This window comes from Mus caroli, unplaced genomic scaffold (genome assembly GCF_978045245.1).
Source record: "Mus caroli unplaced genomic scaffold, Mus_caroli_1 scaffold_20, whole genome shotgun sequence".
Taxonomy (NCBI): Eukaryota; Metazoa; Chordata; class Mammalia; order Rodentia; family Muridae; genus Mus; species Mus caroli.
The window spans coordinates 48,134,822-48,144,530 of record NW_028227275.1 but is presented as its reverse complement, the minus strand read 5'-3'; positions in this window follow the sequence as shown (position 1 = coordinate 48,144,530).

Below are 9,709 nucleotides of genomic sequence, written 5' to 3'. Positions count from 1 at the left end.
CATGCATGAAAAGGTAATGCCCTCCCTCCAATTCCTCTTGGCACATGCAGCAGTCAGGAGAGCTGGCTCAGAAATTATGAGAAAGCAAGTTCTATCCTTGCCCCTCACCAGCTGAGGCACTGTGGAGACCAGGCTCTACCCCTCACCTGAGCAACACACCAGAGATGGATCTGGTGGTCTGGGTTCAGGATATCTGGCCCAAAGGGTATTTGTAATTAATTTTTTAATTAATAGACCCCAGTAGTGTGTATGCTACCCACCTCAGTTTTTAATGTTCTTGAATCAAAGGCACACAGCTATTATATTTTGATATGCCTTAAACAACACAATAGCTAGGCCATGTCCTATCCTCCACATTTTCAGTCCACCTCCCACTGACAATCCCTAGTTATCACTTACTAAATTTTATATTCTACCTTGGCTGCTTTGGCTCTACTTGGGCTGTCCTTTGAGCCATATTCTCCCAGCTCCTTCACATCAAGACTGTGAATCTCCCTGTCCTCTACTTTTCTTAGGCGTGGTGTCTCCTCTCTTCCATAACCATCCAACATGGCTGATCTCCATCTTCTTCCTGTCTAGGACCCAAACCCGGGAATCCTAAAGTCCCACCTCACTCTGCCCTGCCCAGCCATTGCCTGCCAGCATCCTTATTTACCAATCAGAACCAACAGGAAGCAGGGTCTCTCAGTGCTTACTCTCTTTTGCAAACAATTTTGAATACCCAAATTAACATAAGAATGCATACAGCATTAGGACAAACTTACTACATTTCTCTCTTTTTGTCTGACTAGAAAGGCTCTTTTCTCTCAGATATAAGTGGAATATAATTATAAAATTATATAAACTATAAGGTATTATATACACTTATAACATCTACTCCATTATATTTGGTAATTTAGAGAAAGTAGTCTATCATCTATCCTAACTTAAAGAGTTTACAATTTTGTACCTGAATTATATTTGACTTTAACTTGCAATGCCTTCTGAAAACCATCATTTCAAATCTAGAATATCTTCTTTAATAGTAAATACTTAGAAGTAGTCTTCAACACCGTCTGAGATCTGAGAAAGAATTAATTACCTGAATATGTAGGAAGCACAAAAACATAGCTTCCAAAACATACACAATTTGTAGAGACAGCTGACTGCCTGGACAGTCCTCAATATTTCTCTTGAAGTTGGGTCATGGGTCTTCAGCCTTCTGGCCCAAAACCATCTGACAGACCTTAAATTAAGTAGGAAATATGAAGAACTAGCTTCTCCTGTCTTGACAGAATTTAACAATTGACTATCCCACATCTGTTTCTCGTTTTCTGGACAATAACTGTCTGCTGAATGAAATTAGGGTATTTCTTACCCATGCCTATCTAGCTTGCCACAAATGAAGTGACTTCAATTGAAAGTAAGGATGTTCAATATCTTTTTTTTTTTTTTTTTTTTTTGGTTTTTTTTTCGAGACAGGGTTTCTCTGTATAGCTCTGGCTGTCCTGGAACTCACTTTGTAGACCAGGTTGGCCTCGAACTCAGAAATCCGCCTGCCTCTGCCTCCCGAGTGCTGGGATTAAAGGCGTGCGCCACCACGCCCGGCTCAATATCTTTTTTGAAGTGGAATGGGAATACTGTCAGGAGTGGGCATGTCTCCTACTTAAAAGATCTATTAATAATGAAGTGATTTTAAATGTCATATTCTGTGGATATTTGATGGTTTTGAAGGAAGTCTACCTATGTATAGTATATATGAACTGATACACCTTAACTACTCTCAGCTATTTACTATTTGAATAATACTGTAAATATTTTATTGTAATAAATCACAACCTAATATTACCATGAGTTTACTAACTGACCTTAAATATGTATTACTCAATCATCCTAAATAGTTTGTAATAGCAGCTATTAGAAGAACTAGTTTTAGCCTTATATTCTTAAATAAGTTACATAGGCACAATGATTATCTGAGTAACAAAATTAATTTTAAATTTTGTATCAATATACAATGATTTACACCAATGAAAACCTTAAATCTGTATCAATATACAAATCTTGTACCAGTGTAAGAAAATATAACTTTAATTGTGCATCAAAATGCAATGATTTCTATCAATGTAAGATTATAGCTATAAAATGATTTTTTTCCAAGACAGAGTAACTGGCAGGTGAAATGATTGATTTCTCTTTCTTTTTTTTACACACCATAGATTATTCTCCCTCCCCCCCCCTCCATTCAACCTACAACTGTTCGATATCGCATACCTCTTCCCCACACCCTGTCTCCACATGGAGGCCTCCACCTCACCCCACCTGACCTCTAAATTCCCTGGAGGCTCCCATCCCTTGAGGATTAGGTGCATTATCTTTGAATTAACACAGGCCCAGAAGTGCATATTAATCAGCTATGATTTCTGTCCTAAGAAAAATTTCCCAGCATTATAGATGTAGTTTAAAGAATTGTGTAAATAGAGGAGTGTTCCTCTGGAAATCAGTCTGGTGGTTCCTCAGAAAATTTGACATAGTACTACTGGAAGATCCAGCAATACCTTTCCTGGGCATATACCCAGAAGATGTTCCAACTTGTAATAAGGACACATGCTCCACTATGTTCATAGCAGCCTTATTTATAATAGCCAGAAGCTGGAAAGAACCCTGATGTCCCTCAAGAGAGGAATGGATACAGACAATGTGGTACATTTACACAATGGTGTATACTCAGCTACTAAAAACAATGAATTTATGATATTCTTAGACAAATAGATGGATCTGGAGGATATCATCCTGAGTCAGGTATGCCAGTCACAAAAGAACACACATGATAGGCACTCACTGATAAGTGGATATTAGCCCAGAAACTTAGAATACCCAAGAGACAATTTGCAAAACACATGAAACTAAAGAAGAAGGAAGACCAAATTGTGGATACTTCGTTCCTTCTTAGAATGAGGAATAAAATACCCATGGAAGGAGTTACAGAGACAAAGTTCTGAGCTGAGACAGAAGGAAAGACCATCCAGAGACTGCCCCACCTTGGGATCCATCCCATAAACAACCACCAAACCCAGACACTATTGCATATGCCAGCAAAATTTTGCTGACAGGACCCTAATATAGCTGTCTTTTGTGAGTCTATGACAGTGCCTGGCAAATACAGAAGTGGATGCTCACAGTCATCTATTGGATGGAATACAGGGCCCCAATGAAGGAGTTAGAGAAAGTACCCAAGGAGCAAAAGAAGTCTGCAACCCTATACGAGGAACAACAATATGAACTAACCAGTACCCCCCAGAGCTTGCGTCTCTAGTTGCATATGTAACAAAGGATAGCATATTAGGCCATCAATAGAAGGAGAGGCCCTTGGTCTTATGAAGATTATATGCCCCAGTACAGGGAAATGCCAGGGCCAGGAAGCAGGGGTGGGTGGGTTGGGGAACAGGGCGGGGAGGAGAGTATAGGGGGCTTTCAGAATAGCATTTGAAATGTATATGAAGAAAATATCCAATAAAATTGGTTTTGAAAAATATAACTGTGTAAATGGTATCTTCTGTTATACTTTTAGCCTATATGTGGGAGTATATGTGTATGCATGTTATGTAAACAAAATAAATGTCTCATAAGCTCAATGATACTTAAAAGTATACTTCTTGGTACTTAAATGTATGGCAGACCCATAAATCTGTGTTGCTCTATATAGCAGTGCAGTTTGAATTGTTAGTGTGAAAATGTAGTAAAAACAAACAAAGAACAGAAGATAGAGGCCAGAAAGTACATAGTGAAGGCTGAAAATAAGATTTATGATGAACTAATGTCAATGATCAAGTGTTGATAAATACCATGACTATCACAGATAGAACACAGCCGAACAAGATTAATCAGGGGAGAGGGGTACAGGAGTGAAAGAAGGAACTAGATCCCTTCTTGCAAGAGGTATGCATATCTTCTTGTAGCAGGAACCCATGCCTTTTGCAATTGAGAAACTTTTATCTTGGGTAGAATGAGAGAGAACCTGGATACCTGCATAAGAGAAAGAGAATAAGAAATAGAAACAAAGAGAATCTGAAAGAGAATGTTCTAAAACTAAAAGAGCTGAAACTCTACATTAGGTCATAGATTGTATTATAATAATAATAAATGAAGATTTATATTACAATGAATGCTGCATGACTGAGAAAGAAATTAACATAAGGGCTCAAAGGAGGAGAAGTGGTCATGTTTACATGAGTAGGAAAGAATGATATAATGACTAGCAAGAAGAATGGTCTCCACATACTATCAATTGTTTTTAAAAATTATTTTAAAAATTGCTTTGTTTTGTTTTGCTTTGAATGACAACTGTCTTATTATGGGTTAGTTTCATCAATAAACAACTGTAATAAATCTTCATTCATGCTATGTGAACGATGGCATGATAAATTTTAAGGATCCTGTAGCCAACAATATGCATTGGCGAATTTTAGCTGGAGTTTCGTGTAGAGACATTTTTATAAAGCCAGTTTCAGGATTGTTCCCATAAGGAGGGATCAGCAATTTATGTTACCTCTCTTGTTTGATCTTCTTGAATTTTCCTTTCTTGTCTGTAGCCAAAATCTTTAGGGGATCTTCCCCTATCCTATCTTAGTCATATTATTTTGGAAGGAGTCCAAAGCCTTTTCTCCTCTTTCGTTAACACAAATACACAGCCTTTCTCCAAAATTAACATTCTTTGGTCTGGTAACCCAAAATTGACTGGTTCAATTTTGTAGCCTCCCTTTTCTTAGGACCTGCTCTACTCTGACTCTCTCCCAGAGGATTAGTAATATCATTAATACCACCAAACTTATAACAACCTTCATTTTGGTAGTAAAAACAATCAAATCAATTAAAACAACTTTAAATGATTATCTGTTGAGAAAGGGTTTCTCCCCTATCTCCTTGCCTTTGTTCCTACATTTGAGATCAAGGGCCTTCCCTTAATCTCTTAAATTTCTTTAATTCTTCCCTTTTAAGGAGATTAATGTCTGTGTATATATATAATTCTATCCATTTTCTCTTTATATAACTTAACAATTACCACTATTTCTCCTTTCTATCTTAAACACAGTGTAATTTCCCTTTATTCCTCCCTTCTATGGAAATTAGCAGCTGTTTAACACCATTTAAAACATTTATTACTTAGAAACATTTAAAGAAACTACCACTATTTCTCCCTTCTATCCATAAAACAATGTCATTTTCCTTTATTCCACTTTCTGTGGAGATTAATATCTCTTTATTTTTATCTGTTGAGATAGGGTTTCTCCCTAACTCTGGGCCTTTGTTCCTATATTTGAGATTAAAGCCTTGAAGTTCTTTAATTCTTCCCTTCTCAGGAAATAAGTTTCTGTGGCTATATTCATATCCTCTTTCTTTTTATATAATTTGGATTAATATTATTTCGTATGTACTTATATTTAATCGTATTCTCTTCTGTATTTCTCTATGAGTCTATTTTTAGGCCAATTTGTGTATGAATATCATGCTAACCTATTCCAGTATTCCCATGTTCCCAGAATCCGGTTGCTTGCAAAGCATTGAATTCTTAAATTTCTATAAAGGTTTCCATTATTTTCCTTTATTCCTCCTTTCTATGGAGGTTAATATCTGTAGACATATAATTATATGCCTTTTCTCTTTATATAGCTTTGAATAACATCATTTTCTATATATTTAACTTCAACTAAATTCCTTTCTGTTTTTTCTGTATGAGCTAATTTTCATGCTGATTCATGAATGCATGGCATGCTAAGCTATCCCAGAATTCCAAGTTCTAAGAATTTTGTTGCTTGTGAAGCAACCACCCAAATTTTCTATCACTCCTCCATCCAATCTTATTCAAACTCTGTGACCTGCCCTAACCCAGCATTACAAGCCTACTCTCTGCTGACTGCCTTCTCCTAGCAGGAGCAATATCTGAGTCTTAAACTCTCCCACTATCCCCTCTCACTGATGCTAGATGATGCAGTCCTCTGCTACATATATAACAATATGCACAGACCAGCCCAATACTCTTTCGTTGGTAGTTTAGTCCCTGGGAGGTCTGAGGGGTCCAATTAGTTAGTACTGCTGTTCTTCCTATGGTGTTTAAATCCTCTTCAGCTCCTTCAGCCCCACTATTAACTCTTCCATTAGGGTCCCCAGGCTTAGTCCAATGGATGGCTGTGAGTACCTGCTTCTGTCTTAGAAATGTGCTGGCAGATCCTCTCAGAGGACAGCTATACCAAGCTCCTGTCTGTAAACACATGCTGTCATCAGCAATAGTGCCAAGGTTTGGTGTCTGAATGGAATGGATTGCACGGTGTGGCTGTCTCTGAATATCCTTTGCTTCAGCCTTTGCTCCATTTTTTGTCCCTGCATTTTTTTTAGACAGGGGCAATTTGGCTTTAAATTTTTCAGACGGGTGGATGACATTATCCTTCCACTAAGGAACATATCTACCTCTGAAGGTGGTCTCTTCAGGTTCTATATCCCTGCAGATAGGTGTTTTACCTAATGTCATCCCCATCATACCCTGGGAGTATCTTGCATCCCTCTCATCTGAGACTTTCTAGTGGTTCCCCAAGCTCCGCCCCACACTGTTATTTGTTTTTATCCATTTCTCTGGATTTCTCTCCTGTCTCTTCCCACACTTGGCCCTGTCCCCTTTTTCCTGCCCCCTTCTCTCGCCCACCCAGATCCTTCTGAAAGACTCTAAAACTCCCAAAGGGAGGCACTTACTCAAGCCTCGGGTCAGCCGCGCACCCAAGAAGACACTGAGACTGGTACTTAAGATGTATAGAGAGTAAGATTTAATACAGCAACGACAAGAAAGCACATAAAAGCACATATACCAGATATCTGGGGTCGAACCTCATGCAGCAGGTGCAGAGGAGATTCGGCAATTAGCCCAAACTTTTCACAAGCTTTTATAGGAAGGAGGTAAGGGGGGAGCAGGGCAGGGAAAATACAGGTTTTACGTCACTAAGAGATTCAGCCAAGGGTTTTTTTCAAAGTGCTTTTCGCAACGCATCCCACACTTTGGCCATGTACTTGATTCATTGGAACTGAGGTTTTTACTCACACCCTTATCTCAAAAATGTCCCTGGCACAGTCCTTAGTTGGGAGGGGTAGGACTGGGTTCGTTCCAGGAAACCCTTATCTCAGAAATGTCCCCGGAACAGTTTTCATTTGAGAGGGGGTCTGACTCTGGTGTGAGAGTTCAGAATGTACTCTGGGGTGAGAGTTCTGGTGGTCAGTAATTTTCCTCTTTCATTCCCCACTCCTTCTAGTGAGTAATTCTAATCTTAGAATTTCAGAAGTCTATATTTTTATGCGGAGAATACTGCATTTACTCTATTTTAACATGGGAACAAAAACAGAATAAGAAGCATTAGTAAACAGAACTAGGCAGGGGCCCTTTTAGCGAGGCTTGAGGGTCTGGGCACGATGTAGGTGCACGTAGATCAGATCTCTGGCTGGAACTGGTGAGATGTCCTTGGGGTACCCAGCTCGTTCACTGTCTCAGCTGTTGGGATCCCTGGAGCAATGTCGTCCGCGTACTCAGTCCGATTTTTCCCAGTTGTGACCAGACCACCTGCAAGCCTTTTAACTTAGCATACAGATCATTATTAATTTAAACACATCATTTGAGACTATGATGGGCATAGGAGCTTCATAAAGGATTTTAAACAGAGTAAAACTGAATCAAGAGATAGGGCATAGGGAAGGAACACCAAATCTGTGCCAGTCTCTACGATTAATTTAGTCAAGGTCTGTCATAGAGTTTTAAACTAATTTATTTTATCTGTCCTGAGCTCTGAGGTCTATACACACAATGTAATTTTTATTTGACCTCTAAATACTTGGCCACACCCTGACTTACCTGGGCAACAAAGCAGGGCTATTATCTGACACTATTGCTTTTGGCACTCTGAACCTTGGAAAATTTTCTTCAATAATCTTCTTGATGACTATGTGAGCAGTCTCATTTATCCATTTTGAGAACGTTTTTTCTCAGTAAAGTTTATTTCTCAGTTGATGTCAGGTCTGTCTTTTCAAGGGAGGACTAGTTTTCTTTCTTTCAGTTTTTACCATTTTATACAGGGTTTCTTTTACCAGTCTTAATTTGTCTATAACTTGATAGTCTTCAGACTGCCAGGATCATTGCTCTTTGGGATGCCTGTTTTTGGCGGTTAGATCTGCCATCTGATTTCTTTTGTTCACAGCATCTTAGGTCTTTTTCTGTAGATGTCAACAGCTCTCTTTGTCTGTATATTGTTCCATACAGTGGCAAAAGCATACCTGCTGTCAGTGTAGACTTTTATAAAGCTTGTATCAAAGCCACAAGTTTAGCTTTTTGGGCTGAAGTCCCTTTAGGGAGGCTGCTGGCCTAGATCACTTGCTTTTTGTCCACCACTGCACTGCTGTCCCCGCCTTCCGCTTATCTTAGTCAAATCTGGCAAAGCCAGAGCGGGGGCTGCAAGCAGTGCTGCCTTTATGCTGTCAAAGGCTTTTTGGTGTTCCTCAGTCCAGGTGAATGGGACTTTTTCTCTCTGCAAAAGCCCGCCGTCCCCAGAAACTCACGTACTTGGCGCGGGGTGGTGGGGGTTGGGATCAGCATCACAGTCTTTTTTTCACAGTGCCTCGGTGAGCCACTGCTTTTCGTCGTCTCGGCACCTCGGTACGACATAACTGAGCTTTCTTGGCTGATACCCGGTATCCCAACTCACCCAGTTCATTCAGGAGCTTCTAGGAGGGCCAGAATTTTTTCTTTGCCCCCAGCCAACCGCAGGGCTTGGGTTAGTGCCAAGAGTTCATGTTTTCCAGAGCATTAGTCAGCCATCGGTCAGGGGGCTGAACCACACTTTTAGGGCATGTGCCAAGTTTTGTCTCAGAGTCAGTTTATCTGCGTCCTTGACCAGAAGCCACTATGTGCAGACAAGCAGGTCATCTTACAGTCACCAGGTCTAATTTTCACAAGTATGCCACCGGTCTTTTTTCAGGGTCCCAATCTCTGAGTAAGAACCTCTTTGGCAATACTTTTGTTCTCAGTCACATTTAGGAGTCCCAAAGTTGGGGACAACATTAGGGCAGTCTCAATAGCATCTAAGGCCATCCAAGGTTGTTCTTTATTTTTCTATACGAAGGGCTGTTTATCTTTTTAATTCAGCAAAACCTGGAATCCACAGTCTGCAAAGGCCTGCAGTGTCCAGGAACCTTTTAAACTTGCTTTGCACTGGTCAGTGGAGGAATATGAAAACAAAGTCTCTTTTTAGCTGCTTCAACAGGTAGGCTACCGGTCTCTTTTAAGGACTCAGCTTCTGTGTTAGCACCCCTTCTGCTTTTTCTTTACTTTCAGCCACAAACAGGTGAAGGGTTTGGTCATGAGGGGGGGCTCCTTTTTTTTTTTTTTTGTTAGGGCAGTCTCTCACTCAGTGCTTTTTTTCTTTAACAGATAACAGTAAACACTTTGATCTTCAGCCAAAAGCTTGCTTTTGTTGCCGGGTACTAAGTTTTCTAGCTTCCCTGACTTTTGTGGCCGGCATTTTATTTTTCTTATCTTTTTTTAAAAAATTTTCTGGCTCCTTATTTCTTACAGATCATTCCTGAGTGCTAGCATTATTAGCAAGTGTCACTTTGCTAGGTTCTAGTCTTTGTCATTTATCTCTTTTTGCTCCTGTTTTTTAACTGTAATGGAGATCTCATATAATGTCTCTCTTTCTAT